The following is a 14,401-nucleotide window of genomic DNA, read 5'->3' as shown; positions in this document are numbered from 1 at the left end:
AAAAATAAATAAATAAATAACCAGGCGTTTCCCATGTTACTTCATTGACTCCTCACACCAGCTTTGCAAAGGTTGAATTATTATCCGCTGCTTTACCACAAAGGAAACTGAAGCTCAGGGAGATAAGGGACTTTTGCAAACCCCACAGCTGATACAGGACAGTGAAGACATGTGCTTTTCAGCACACCTCAACACCTCTAGGTGTCCTAAAGACCTGCTGTATCGCCCACTCCCTAGTCCCCACATCCTTTCAGGCACTCCCTTGGTGAAGATCACAACAGGTGCTCACACCTTCCTGCTGGCCCCGCTACTGCAGAGTCCTTGGTGAGCCCAGCCCTGGGTGGACGTTCCTGTAGGCATTCCCAGTGCTGCTGGACTCCCCGGGCCCTGTCCCCACCATCAAGCACTGCTCCACCTGAAAAGACCAACTCTTTAATTTTAATAAGGACTTGAGCTGATGCTTTTTTTCATCTTAAAGAGATGGGAATACCAGACCACCTGACCTGCCTCCTGAGAAATCTGTATGCAGGTCAGGAAGCAACAGTTAGAACTGGACATGGAACAACAGGCTGGTTCCAAATAGGAAAAGGAGTACAACAAGGCTGTATATTGTCACCCTGCTTATTTAACTTATATGCAGAGTACATCATGAGAAACGCTGGGCTGGAAGAAGCACAAGCTGGAATCAAGATTGCCAGGAGAAATATCAATAACCTCAGATATGCAGATGACACCATCCTTATGGTAGAAAGCGAAGAAGAACTAAAGAGCTTCTTGATGAAAGTGAAAGAGGAGAGTGGAAAAAGTTGGCTTAAAACTCAACATTCAGAAAACAAGACCATGGCATCTGGTCCCATCACTTCATGGCAAATAGATGGGGAAACAATGGAAACAGTGAGAGACTTTATTTTGGGGGGCTTCAAAATCACTGCAGATGGTGACTGCAGCCATGAAAATGAAAGATGCTTGCTCCTTGGAATAACAGTTATGACCAACTTAGACAGCATATTAAAAACCAGAGACATTACTTTGCCAACAAAGGTCCATAGTCAAAGCTATGGTTTTTCCAGTGGTCCTGTATGGATGTGAGGGTTGGGCTATAAAGAAAGCTGAGCACCAAAGAATCGATGCTTTTGAACTGTGGTGTTGGAGAAGACTCTTGAGAGTCCCTTGGACTGCAAGAAGATCCAACCAGTCCATCCTAAACGGAATCAATTCTGAATATTCATTGGAAGGACTGACACTGAAACTCCAATACTTTGACCACCTGATGAGAAGAACTGACTCATTGGAAAATACCCTGATGCTGGGAAAGATTGAAGGTGGGAAGAGAAGGGGACAACAGAGGATGAGATGGTTGCATGGCATCACTGACTCAATGGACATGAGTTTGACTAAACTCCAGGAGTTGGTGATGGACAGCGAGGCCTGGCATGCTGCAGTCCATAGGGTCGCAAAGAGTCGGACACGACTGAGCAACTGAACTGAACTGAACTGAGCTGATGCACAGTAAAAGAAGCAAATAAAATGAAGTTTTTCACATGGAAATAGAAAATGAATACTGTAAAACAGAAGAGAGCAAATTTGCTAGCCTTCAAGGTCAAGTTAGCTATATGGTTAAAGGTTGAATTTATCTTTGAAAAATAGCAGAATTCAGAGTTATACATACATGTGGTTAGTTCCATTTTTAAACCTATAGATAGTATAAAATATTCAAAATATTAAAGTGAGTTACTTTGAGTGAATGTGGCAGTTTTGTTTTCCTTTATTCTCCACTATTTGCTAAACTTTATTTAATGAGTACATGTTACTTTTATTTATCTTACTTGTTTTTATTATTGAAAACATGATATGAGTTTTTCCCCTACCAAAGCAATGTTAAAATATGTAGGAATATATCTTTTGCCTTGGTAGGGAGAAACTCATACCACATTTTCAATAATAAAAACAAGTAAGATAAATAAAAGTGACATGTACTCATTAAATAAAATTTAGCAAATAGTGGAGTCTATACTTCTGTATCTATATCTAGACAGATATGTCCAGAGGTAGATATAGGTACAGGTATATAGATATATAGATATAAATATACCCACAGAGGGATAACATCTATTAACTTAAGAGAGAAACTTTTTTCTCCCCAGAATCAAATCTTAAAAGGCATGATCAGTATAACAATGTCTTCAGTACTGGTTTCAAAACAAGTGCCTGAGCAATCTTCATTCTTTCTGCCCAGGGTGTAAGTCAAGGGTATAACACAGTATATGAAGGAAGTGAATGTTAGTCGTTCAGTCCTGTCTGACTCTTTGCTACACTATGAACTGCAGCCTGCCAGGCTCCTCTGTCCATGGAATTCTCCGGGCAAGGATATTGGATTGGGTTGCCATTTCCTTCTCCAGGGGATCTTCTCAACCCTGGAAAAAACCCTGGTCTCCTGCACTGTGGGCAGATTCTTTACCATTTGATCCACCAGGAAAGCCCAACACTACATGTAAGTCAAGTTTGTTGTGTGTGGTTGGGCAGAGTGGGGGTCAAGCTGGGGCTGAGCTAATGAGGTCCAATCATGCTACATGCTATCAGGACAGAACTCAGATCCCCTAGGCCAGATGGGAGAGCTCCTGCCAAGACTTACCTTCTTGGACCACCTCTTCTACCTGTACGTCTTCCATCCTACCATCATGGTAAACACACAACACACACACACACACACACACATACACACACTGCCATCCAGATACTAATGTGAAATTTACTAGACCAGATACACCTTTCTTTTTTAAGATCTTTTTTTATTTAGACCATTTTTAAAGTCTATTGAATTGGTTACAATATTGGTTCTGTTTATATTTTGATTCTTTTTGACCACAAGGCATGTGAGATCCTAGCTCCCCAACCAGGGATCAAACCCTCATCCCCTGCATTGAAAGGTGAAGTCTTAACCCCTGGACCCCCAGGGAAGTCCCTAGGTGCCCCTTCTTTCTTGCCCCCTGATCTGGCCCTCACCCTCTTCCCTATCATCTGTCCTTCCTCAGCTGACAAGGGCACAGATCATGTCATGGGTCATGTCATGGATCAGCCCTGCCAGCAGATTCCCTCCTTGGTGCTGATATACAAGCCTGCTAGTGAAACCCTCCAACCTGGACCCACCTGGCCTCTTCAGTGCTCCTGCTCTCAGACTACATTCAGTGACGACCTGCTCACTGCCTCACAGGGAGCTGCCCCAGGGCTGGGAAAGCACCTGGCACATTAAATAGGTAGCTTCCAAATGCATAAGTGAGTGGGCAGGTAGAGAGATGGAGGGACTCATCTAATAGGGGAAACAAGCAGGGTAGACGACAGAGGCCTGAGAACTTAGAGGCTGTTCTGGATCTGAGCCTCCTGGGGGAACACATTGTCGTGGGGTTTCTGAGCCCTGGAGAGAAGGCTTCCCTAAAAAGCAGATGTTTAATACAGAACACAATGGCCTTCTGAAGGATGAAGATATAAGAGCCCTTTCTCCTTCTGGGGGCCTGACTTCTGCTGGGAAAATGCCAAGTCACTGGTGGTCCACAGCCACTCTGTTTGCCCAGCCCCAGGTGCCGTAACCCTCAGGGGCTCACACTCTGGACCAGATGCTGAGGATAAGAAGATGCCTCCATCCTGTCCTCAATTGCCCTTGTTCCTCTAAGGGACAAGTTCATTGGCAGGCCTGAGTCCATTGAGGGGGGAGGAAGGGTTGTTTGGTTTTGTTTTGTTTTGTTGCTGCACTGCGTGTGGGATCTTAGTTCTCCAACCAGGGATCAAACATATGCTCCTTGTATGGGAAGCTGGGAGTCCTAACCCCTGGGCCACCAGGGAAGTCCTGGGAGGGTCTTGAAACAGACCCTAGTGGTGCTTTGCGGTCGCAGCAACCCCCCCCCACCCCCGCTCTACTTTTTTTGATTTCTTTATTAGCCGCACCACATGGCATGTGGTATCGTAGTTCCCTGACCAGATATCAAACCCACACACCGTGCATTGGATACATGATGTTTTAACCACTGGACCATCAGGTAAGTTCCCTCTGTGTGTCACTGATGAGGGAAGCAGGGTGGGTCCCCAGGGCAACCAAGCTTCTCTCTCCTCTGTGTCCTCCTGCACTTCCCGTCTCTAATTCTTGATCCTGTTCCATTATTCTGGGCATTGAACCCTGGTCGTTCCTGGACCAGAGCTGCTGGCTGACTAAAAACAGGAAGAACAGGTTAATGGAGAAGAGAAGGCCAGGAAAAAAAAAAAGCCCTTAATTGTGATTTCTACTGCCCTTTGGGTAGGAACCCTGAACACACAGCTGCAGTCCCCAGGAAGGGCCCTGAGGAAGGGGGCATTCCCGTCAGGCTTAGAAAGTGGCATCTGGGCCTCGAACCCAAGGCTTTTCTGTTCCGAAAAATGCAGACTCTGCCTGCAATGCAGGAGAGCCCAACTCGATTCCTGGGTCAGGAAGATCTGCTGGAGAAGGGATAGGCTACCCACTCCAGTATTCTTGGGCTTCCCTTGTGGCTCAGCTGGTAAAGAATCCGCCTGCAGTGCAGGAGTCCTGGGTTAGATCCCTGGGTTGTGAAGATCCCCTGGAGAAGGGAAAGGCTGCCCACTCCAGTATTCTGGCATGGAGAATTACATGGACTCTTTAGTCCATGGGGTCCCAAAGAGGCAGACACGACTGAGCGACTTTCACTGCTGCTACTAAAAATGCAGAACCATCTCTAGCCCTTCCCCATGTGGGCCAGCAGTTGGGAGCACCATCAGACATTTCATAACCAAACCAAATTAAACTGGAAACAGAATTTTTTTTTTCTTCTGGTTTTGCTTATGCAAATAGTTCATTCCCTACAACCTTCCTCCGGGGAATGGTTTCCCGGAATGGCCACTACTTCCCCCTCCACAGACCCTCCCGCCCCCTTCCCTTCTCCGCATGACCCTGCTCTCCCTGGTCACAGAGTGGATGAAAACCTTGTCATGAGAGCTAGGGATCCAACAACAGGCCTTGAGAAATGTGAGCCTGGTGGGGACCAAGGAGGGAGGGAGACACCAGAGGGAAGAATCCTGGGCACGGGAGGACCACTGTGCCCATAATTACTCAGGGAGGTGGGAGCACACTGCCCCTCCCCATATGCCATATCCCTCCAGTGTGCACACACAGGAACACACTCAAACACATGCCCCATCCCTCCTCCTCAGGAGAAAGGAGACTCAGACTCAGGAGGTGAGGCCACACTGCCTTCCTCCTCCAGCTCATAGGGAGCAGCGAGGTGGGGAGTCCCTCAGCCTGGAGGGTCAGCCTCCGTGCCTGAGGCCCTCTTCCATAGGTGGTCTCTCCCAGATGCCTTGCTGAATGTGTGGGAGCCATTTCAGACCATGACTGGAAACCCTCACCCTCAGTTATCTGGTCCCAAGCCACACGATTCCTGGAAGGGGAGCGGAGTGATGCAACAGGGCAGGGAGGAGGCTGGGGAGAGAGGTGGGGGAGCGTGATGACCTCTGGACTGGACACTGCCCCTGGGAGGAGCACCCAATGCAGCAGCTGCAGAGACCAGCCTCCCCCCTGCACCCTCCCCACCCACCCTAGGACATCTCCCTGAGATCTAGAATGGACCGAGAGGAAAATGCCTGGCAGTACAGCAATCCCATCCCCTGCTGCTGCTGCTGCTAAGTTGCTTCAGTCGTGTCCAACTCTGTGCGACCCCGTAGATGGCAGCCCACCAGGCTCCGCCGTCCTTGGGATTCTCCAGGCAAGAACACTGGAGTGGGTTGCCATTTCCTTCTCCAGTGAATGAAAGTGAGAAGTGAAAGTGAAGTCACTCAGTCGTGTCCGACTCTTAGCAACGCCATGGACTGCAGCCTACCAGGCTCTGCCGTCCTTGGGATTTTCCAAGCAAGAGTTGCCTTCTCCAACCCCTACCAGACAGCAAGTGTCTGCACCCCTCCTGCCCTATAGACACCTTTTTCCTTTTGGCAGGTGGCTCTTATACCTTCTGCCACCAGTCCTGTTCTACGGGGTGGGAGGCGCCATCCCCATCCCTCAGAGGCTCTGGGGAGGTGACATCCCCTCTGTTCTCCAAGCATTGAGAGGACCACTGTGGTCACAGTACCCACGGGGTACAGGGTGAAGCTTGTCTTCTGGCAGTTTGACCTGAAGCCTTCACAAGGTTGTTTCTATGACTATGTCAAGGTAGGGGGCAGATTAGGGGGGTGGGCAGAGGGAGAACTGGGTGTCTCTGGAACCGGGGGACCCGAGTTCTGACCGGCCTGGCTAGGACACCCTGCCTGGGGACACAGCCCCAAGCTGGTCAAAGCTGATGGCCAGGTGGGGCTCTGGAAGTCCAGGGGTGTCGAGGATGGAAGGCCACTGCTCTGAGAGACCCTCGTGGAGCACAGAGGGGAGAAACAGAGAGGGAGGGGACAAGCCCTGCTCTTGGGGAATGCACTGTCCACAGGAGTCAGAAAAACCTTCCCTGTCTGCTTACTTGCCCGGAGGATTTTGGAAACTTCCATGCCTCGGTTTCCCTGTTGCCATGGAGAGTGTCACCGTGGCTGCCTCCTCACCAGGAACACAGGGACGTGGGGAAGCGGCATGTGTGTGGTGGTGGCTCAAGGGTGGTCTCCAGCCAGGACAGTGGGCTCAGTCCCCTCCTCTGTCACCACCAAGGGCATCGTCTCAGTCCCTCTTTCTACATCCTATAAAAATGAGATTCCTGGAGACTTCCCCAGTGGTCCAGTGGCTAAGACTCTGTGCTCCCAAGGCAGGGGGCCAGGCTTGATTCCTGGGGAACTTAGGTGGGGAACTAGGATTCCACATGCTGCACAGCACAACCTAAAAATAAAATAAAAATTAAAAAATGAGATTCTTGATTCGGGATTCAGATAGAGCCTACACACAACCCATAAATACTATTTCCAGGAGATCCCCTGGAGGGTATAAAAGCACACCATGAAAATGCCGTATCTTCCCAGCCCAGAGGACTTGGGATGTCAGCAGTGCTGGTAGCAGGCAAAGTGGGGATGAGATAGGAGGAGGGACGTCTTCTGCTTTGCAGGAGTTAAGGAATCTGTGAAGGAAGAGGTAAGGAGAGCTCAGTGATGCCTTCTAAGCTGGCAGGTCCCAGATGCTCACATTCAGCTGAATATCAGGAGTCATGCCTGAACAGGAATGGGTTGACCAAAACAAGGTGGAAGGACAGGACAGAGGGTTAAGCAGACCATCCAGGCTCTAGGGATGAAGGAATGATAGAAACCGGGAAGAGGTAACCAGGATTCCAGTGGCAGGAGGACACAGGAGGAGGTGGGGGGTGAAGAACGGTCTGACACACGTTGTTGTTCAGTCACTAAGTCCTATCTGACTCTTTGCAAACCCATGGACTGCGGCACACCAGGCTCCCCTGTCCTTCACTGTCTCCCAGAGTTTGCTCAAACTCATGTCCATTGAGTTGGTGATACTATTCAACCATCATTCATCTGTCGTCCCCTTCTCCTCCTGCCCTCAATCTTTCCCAGCATCAGGGTCTTTTCCAATGAGTCAGCTCTTTGCAGCAGGTGGCCAAAGTATTGGGGATTCAGCTTCAATCTCAGTCCTTCCAATGAATATTCAAGGTTGATTTCCTTTAGGATTGACTGGTTTGATCTATCTGTTGTCCAGGGGATTCTCAAGAGTCTTCTCCAGCATCACAACTTGAAGGCATCAATTTTTCAGCACTCAGCCTTCATTATGGTCCAGCTCCCACATCCATACATGAATACTGGAAACACCATATGTCTGACTACTTTGTCGGCAAAGTGATGTCTCGGCTTTTTAATATGCTGCCTAGGTTTGTCACAGATGGGGGACATAAAAGGGAGGGCCGATGTCCCATGCACAGGATAATGTGCAAAGTCAGCCAATAGGGATGCAGGACAGAGGAAAGGCCCCTGGGGAAGTTGCAACAGCCAGAGCCCATCAGGTAGAGAGCAGTTGGAGGCTGTCCAGAAAGGGGCGGGATCACTTCTGTGGTTCAGGAGGATGACCATCACTGACCTTCATGATGTTCCATGTGGGATGTGTCCCTTCACAGCTTGTCCCCCTGTCCCTCCTCCACAGATCTCTGCTGATAAGAAGACCCTAGGGACGTTCTGTGGGCAGCTGGGCTCTCCCCTGGGCAACCTCCCTGGAAGGATGGAATTCATGTCCCAAGGAAACAAGATACTGCTGACCTTCCATACAGACTTCTCCAACAAGGAGAACGGCAGTGACATATTCTACAAGGGCTTCCAGGCCCACTACCAAGCCATGGGTGAGTGGTGCCTGTACTGGGCTCCTGGCCTCATACTGAATGAAAGATAGAATTTGGGATTCTTGAATCAAAGAAGCCGGAAGCCTGGCCTGCGGGTTCCCACCCCTCCCACTGAAGTTCCGGTAGAGTCCTTCTCAGTTCTCACATGGCCCTGTGTTCTCTCCAAGTCAAGGACTGCGGGCAGCCCCGAAGCCTGCTCAACAGGGCCTTCAATTACACCACCAGAGAGGGGGTGAACACCTACAAGGCACGTATCCAGTACTGCTGCCATGAGCCCTTCTACAAGATGCACACCAACGAGGGCACAAGCGAGTCTGAGCGAGGTAGGGACCCACACAAATGGCTGTCTTCTCCCTCTTGTTGGGAATCTTCTGCAATTTCTTCCAACAGAATCTCCAAGGAGGGAATATTAAGATATTTAGCCAGGGAACTGGTTTCAGGGGTGCCAAGAGGCTTCTACTAAGGTTGAAGATGGAGACACTTGAGCTGATAGAAAGAAAGCCCTGAATCTCATAAACAGCTCTCTCTCATCACCACCATCACCATCCAAACCACGACCATCACTAGCACTGCCATCAGCATTACACCACCACTCGCACCACCATTACCCCACTATCAATCACAATCCCAGCACGACCACCACCACCACCCTCACCAGCACCCGTACTGCAGGCTTATCAGTGGGGTTTCCTCAGCATTCTCCCCACATCCCCTCTCAGGTTGCTGTGTTGTGACTTTTTGCATTACTAAATTACTCTCAAACTCATCTATGGTTATCTTAAAAACTTTTTTTAAATAAAAGAAATCACATGCCTTGTAGATTTGAAATGTGCCAAACAGAAAAACAATCTTATTTATATGCTGTATAGGGTATTATTTAAGAACTAGGCTTTGAAGTCAAACAATCATCCCTTTGCATCTTGGTTCTAGCACTTAGAAGTTATATGACCTTGTGCAAAAAAATTTAAACCCAGTTTCCTCGTCTCTAGTGTTAGTCACTCAGTTGCGTCACACTCTTTTCAACCCCATGGATTATAGCCCACCAGGCTCTTCTGTCCATGGAATTCTCCAGGCAAGAATACTGGAGTGGGTTGCCATTTCTCCCTCCAGGGGGTCTTCCCAACCCAGGGGTTGAACCTGTGTCTATTACGTGTTTTGCATTGGCAGGGTTCTTTTCCACTAGCTCCGCCTGGGAAGCTGAAAAGCATCACCATGGTCCTTCAATGACATAACACAGATAAAGTGTTGAGCATCAGGCAGGGTTCGTTGTCCACAATCAGAAGACATAGCTATGGGGAATTCCCTGACAGTCCAGCAGGTAGGACTCCACATTTTCACTGCTGAGGACTCAAGTTCAATCCCTAGTTGGGGAACTAAGATCTACACTGCTCGGCCAAACAAATTCCCCCCTCCAAACAAACAAACAAAAAATAGCTCCCATTATCATCCACAACTCAGCACCAAGATGCAATCATTGATGAGATCTTCCTGAGAAGTTCCTTCCAGTTTTTGTGTCAACTTTCAAACACAGGGATCACACTGAATATGAGTTCAGTATTCTGATTTTTCCATTTAGCATCAAAACAAAAGCATACACATGGTGCCCCTTAGACTTTCAGTATCCCACCTGCAGACATTCCAACCTTTCCCTTTTTTCCTCCTCCATTCTGTCCTTGCTTTGGTGCTCTTGGCCCCTGCCCACACCCCCCCAGCCTGAGCTCAGCCCCCTCTCCCCTGTGCAGGGCTGTACACCTGCACGGCTCAGGGCATTTGGAAGAACGAGTTGGTAGGAGAGAAGATGCCTCGGTGTTTGCCAGGTGAGTGGAAGCCCGCCACTGTCCTCTGTGGCCTTGGCAGCCATGCAGGGCCTCAGAGGAGAGGTGGCATAGACAAGAGAGAGACAGTCCAGCCTGAAGCTGAAGATGGACATGGTGCATCTGAAGAAAGGAGAGGAGATGCCCCAGGAGAAGGGCAGAGGGACCCAGAGAGCTGGCCCTGTCCTGACAGTCCTAGACTTTTCACTGAGCAGATGGGAGACCAAGATTAAATAAAAAGGGCAAGAAAAGCCCCAGGAAAGAATAAACAAGAACGAGGAGAGGTGGTGAAAATATGCCAAAGATGGTGGGTTGGGGAGGATGAAGGGAGAGGAAAGGGCCCTGAGCCAAAAGAGGGGCAAAGGGGAGGGAAAGGCCATGGTGGGAGGTGGGTGGACGGACACTGACGTTTCTCTCCCTGAACCCATCTTCTCCTCCCCAGTGTGCGGGGAGCGAATCCACCCTGTCGAGCAGAGGCAGTGCATCATTGGAGGCCAGAAGGCCAAGCTGGGCAACTTCCCCTGGCAGGCCTACACCAACACCCACGGGCCCAGGGATGGCACGCTGCTGGGGGACCGCTGGATCCTCACGGCCGCGCACACCATCAACCCCAAGGACCACGAGGCACAGGGCAGCCCCAGCTTAGACGTGTTCCTGGGCCACGTCATTGTGGAAGATATCACCAAGCTGTCCAACCACCCGGTCCGTAGGGTCATAATCGACCCAGACTACCACCAGGAAGAGTCCCACAATTTCGAGGGGGACATCGCCCTCCTGGAGCTGGAAAATAGCATCACCCTGGGCCCCAACCTCCTGCCCATCTGCCTCCTAGACAATGAGACCCTCTATGACCTGGGTCTCATAGGCTATGTCAGTGGCTTTGGGATCATGGAGGAGAGAATTTCTCACGACCTCGGGTTTGTCCGTCTGCCAGTAGCTAAGCGAGAGATTTGCGAGTGCTGGCTCTGGCAAAAAAAAAAAAAAAAAAACAGGAATGATGTGTTTTCTGAAAACATTTTCTGTGCTGGGAGCCCAACCTTAAAGCACGATGTCTGCCATGGGGATGCCGGAGGGATCTTTGCAGTGAGGGATAAGAAAAATGACTGCTGGGTGGCCACGGGCATCGTGTCCTGGGGCATCAGGTGTGGTGAAGGGTACGGGTTCTACACCAATCTCCTCAACTACGTGGACTGGATCAAGAAAGAGATGGAAGTGTAAGACTGAGCTCAGGATTGCCTAGGTCAGAATCCAGAGAGCAGTGACCCGTTGTTGATAACTGCTAAGAATCCATATTAAAATCATTAATGCAGAAAGATACCATGTGAAATAATTTCTCTTCTCTATAATCCCACCCACATTCTTTACCTGAAACAACTTAAAAGGCACCTTTATTTCCCCCAAGGATTGCAGAAGATACCACAACCTCTGGTTATCCCTGTCCTCTTCCGTGTTTATACCATCGGGTAACTGAATATAGAACACCTCCCAGATGAAGTTTTATGAGAAAGCCCATGGTGTAAAATGAATTAAAAGCAGTGTTTAATAAATATAAATTATTTAGTGAGTTCAGGACTTCCCTGATGGCTCAGCCATAAAGAATCCACCTGCCAATGCAGGGTTTGATCCCTGATCCAGGAAGATCCCACGTGTGGCACAGCAACTAAGCCCGCGCACCTGTGCTCTACAGCCTTCCAGCCACAACTACTGAAGCTGCGTCCCCTAGAGCCTGTGCTGGGCAACAAGAGAAGCCACCGCAGTGAGAAGCCCAGGCAGCAACAAAGACCCAGCGTAGCCCAAAATGAATTAATTAATTCAAAAAAATATTTAGTGAGAGTATCTGTGAAATATTTACTTAGGAAGGCAATGAGAACAATTAAGGTGCTGCCCACATTTATCATTAGAATTGTAGATAATTTATCTCTGTATTTTGTTTGGATTATACACTACAAAGAAAATCCTTATTTTCCCGCATACACAGTTGCAGATATAAGAGCTTTTTTAGCAGCTCACTTTCCAACCTCTAAATATTCCTTAAGAGAAGAATGCTATGAAATTTTTTCCCCAAACTGAGTCACTAATAGGACTTTTATCTTTTTAATCATGTATTTACATATGTATGTATTTATTTTTTGGCCACTCCTGGCAGCATGTGGGATCTTAGTTCCCCAACCAGGAGTGGAACCTGCACCCCCTGTAGTGGAAGTACAGAGTCTTAACCACTGGACAGCTGGGGAAGTGCATTAACAATATTTTCAAATAATTCATATTCTTTAAGATATATTTAAAGGCCAGAGAAGGGCCCAAAGCTTGGGATAAGCATTATAAGTATTTATGCCAGAATATTATCATGATATTATTGCACAACCAACTCTGCTGGACTTGTCTGAACAACTTTACTCAAGTTGACTCACACAGACCTGAAATTAAGAATATCAAGGCAGAGTTAAAAGATTCCCAAGAAATGATGGGTATGTAAGACCAAATGTAGGTCCACAATCCCTTATCTGATACCCTCAAGTCCAAGTGGCTTTCAGTGTTCATCATTTTACAGATTTCAGAAATGCAGTATACTGTCTGTGTGATGTAGTATCAGTGTATTAAAGCAGCATCCAGGGCACCCTGCAAGAACACAGATAAGTGAAGTAAGTCGGAAAGAGAAAAACAAATATCATATATTAACACACACATGTGGAATCTAGAAAATGGTACAGGGCAGGAATGGAGTCACAGACCTAGAGAATGAAACAGCCCATGTTTTTTGAGTCAAACATTGCCTTTCTAACCCAGTCTTACTCATGTCTCAGGTTTTACTCCAGAGCCACAGATAGCTTAAAACTATACGTAGTACCAAACACTCAAAATATTAAACTGAGTTACTTTTAGTGGTAGTTTGGCTGTTTGTTTTCCTCTATTCTGCATTATTTGCTAAATTTTATTTAATGAGAATATATTAGTTTTATTTATCTTTATTTTTATGTCTAGACACACATCTAGATATATATTTTTTACCTTGGCAGGGAGAAACTTACATCTTGTTTTCAATAATAAAAATAAATAAGATAAAAATAAGGTATACTCATTAAATAAAATTTAGCAAATAGTGGAATCTATATGTCTCTATCTGTATGTCTAGATATAGATAGAGGTAAAAACAGATATAGGTGCAGGTGTATAGATATAAATATATCCACAGAAGGAAAACTTCCATTGCCTTAAGAGAGATACTTTTTTCTCTTAAATCTCTTAAAGAGATTCTCTTTAAGAATCAAATCTTAAAAGTCATGATCAATGTAACAATGTCTTTAATACTGGTTTCAAAACAAGTGTCTGAGAAATCATCACATAGCCATTTCTTCTTTCTTCCCAGGATGTAAGTCAAGGGTATACCACAAAGTATAAAGGAAGTGAAAATGTTAGTCACTCAGTCATGTCCAGCTTTTTGCAATCCTATGAACTGTAGCCCTCCAGGCTCCTCTGTCCATGAATTCTCCAGGCAAGAATACTGGAGTGGGTTGCCATTTCCTTCTCCAGGGGATCTTCCCAACCCTGGTATAGAACCTGGGTCTTGTGCACTGCAGGCAGATTCTTTACCATTTGATCCACCAGGGAAGCCCAACACTATGTATAAGTCAAGGTTGTCGTGTGTGGTTGGGCAGAGTGGGGGTCAGGCTGGGGCTGAGCTAATGAGGTCCAGTCATGCTACATGCTATCAGGACAGAACTCAGATCCCCTAGGCCAGATGGGAGAGCTCCTGCCAAGACTTACCTTCTTGGACCACCTGTCCTACCTGTAGGCTTGCCATCCTACCTCCATGGTAAACACACACAACACACACACACATACATATACACACACTGCCATCCAGATACTAATGTGCAATTCGCTAGACCAGATGCCCATTCTTTCTTTTAAGAATTTTTTTTTATGTATACCATTTTTAAAGTCTATTGAATTTCTTACAATATTGCTTCTGTTTTATGTTTCGGATTTTTGACAGCAAGGAATGTGAAATCCTAGATCCATAAACAGGGATCAAACCCTCGCCCCTGCATTGAAAGGTGAAGTCTTAACCCCTGGACCCCCAGGGAAGTCCCTAGATGGCCCTTCTTTTTGCCTTGGGTCTGGCCCTCACCCACTCTTCCCTATCATCTGTCCTTCCTCAGCTGACAAGGGCACAGATCATGTCATGGGTCATGTCATGGATCAGCCCTGCCAGCAGATTCCCTCCTTGGTGCTGATATACAAGCCTGCTAGTGAAACCCTCCAACCTGGACCCACCTGGCCTCTTCAGTGCTCCTGCTCTCAGAC

The 14,401-nt window shown here is 47.6% G+C and overlaps 1 pseudogene; it reads left to right on the top strand.

The window, feature by feature from the left end:
• The first annotated feature begins 2,606 nt into the window (after positions 1 to 2,606).
• Positions 2,607 to 11,311, top strand: LOC129655127 (complement C1r subcomponent-like; annotated as a pseudogene).
• The last annotated feature ends 3,090 nt before the right edge of the window (positions 11,312 to 14,401 follow it).

The sequence above is a fragment of the Bubalus kerabau genome, chromosome 1 (genome assembly GCF_029407905.1).
Source record: "Bubalus kerabau isolate K-KA32 ecotype Philippines breed swamp buffalo chromosome 1, PCC_UOA_SB_1v2, whole genome shotgun sequence".
Classification (NCBI taxonomy): Eukaryota; Metazoa; Chordata; class Mammalia; order Artiodactyla; family Bovidae; genus Bubalus; species Bubalus kerabau.
The sequence above is the reverse complement of the archived record's forward strand: the minus strand, read 5'-3'. Positions and strand labels throughout refer to the sequence as shown.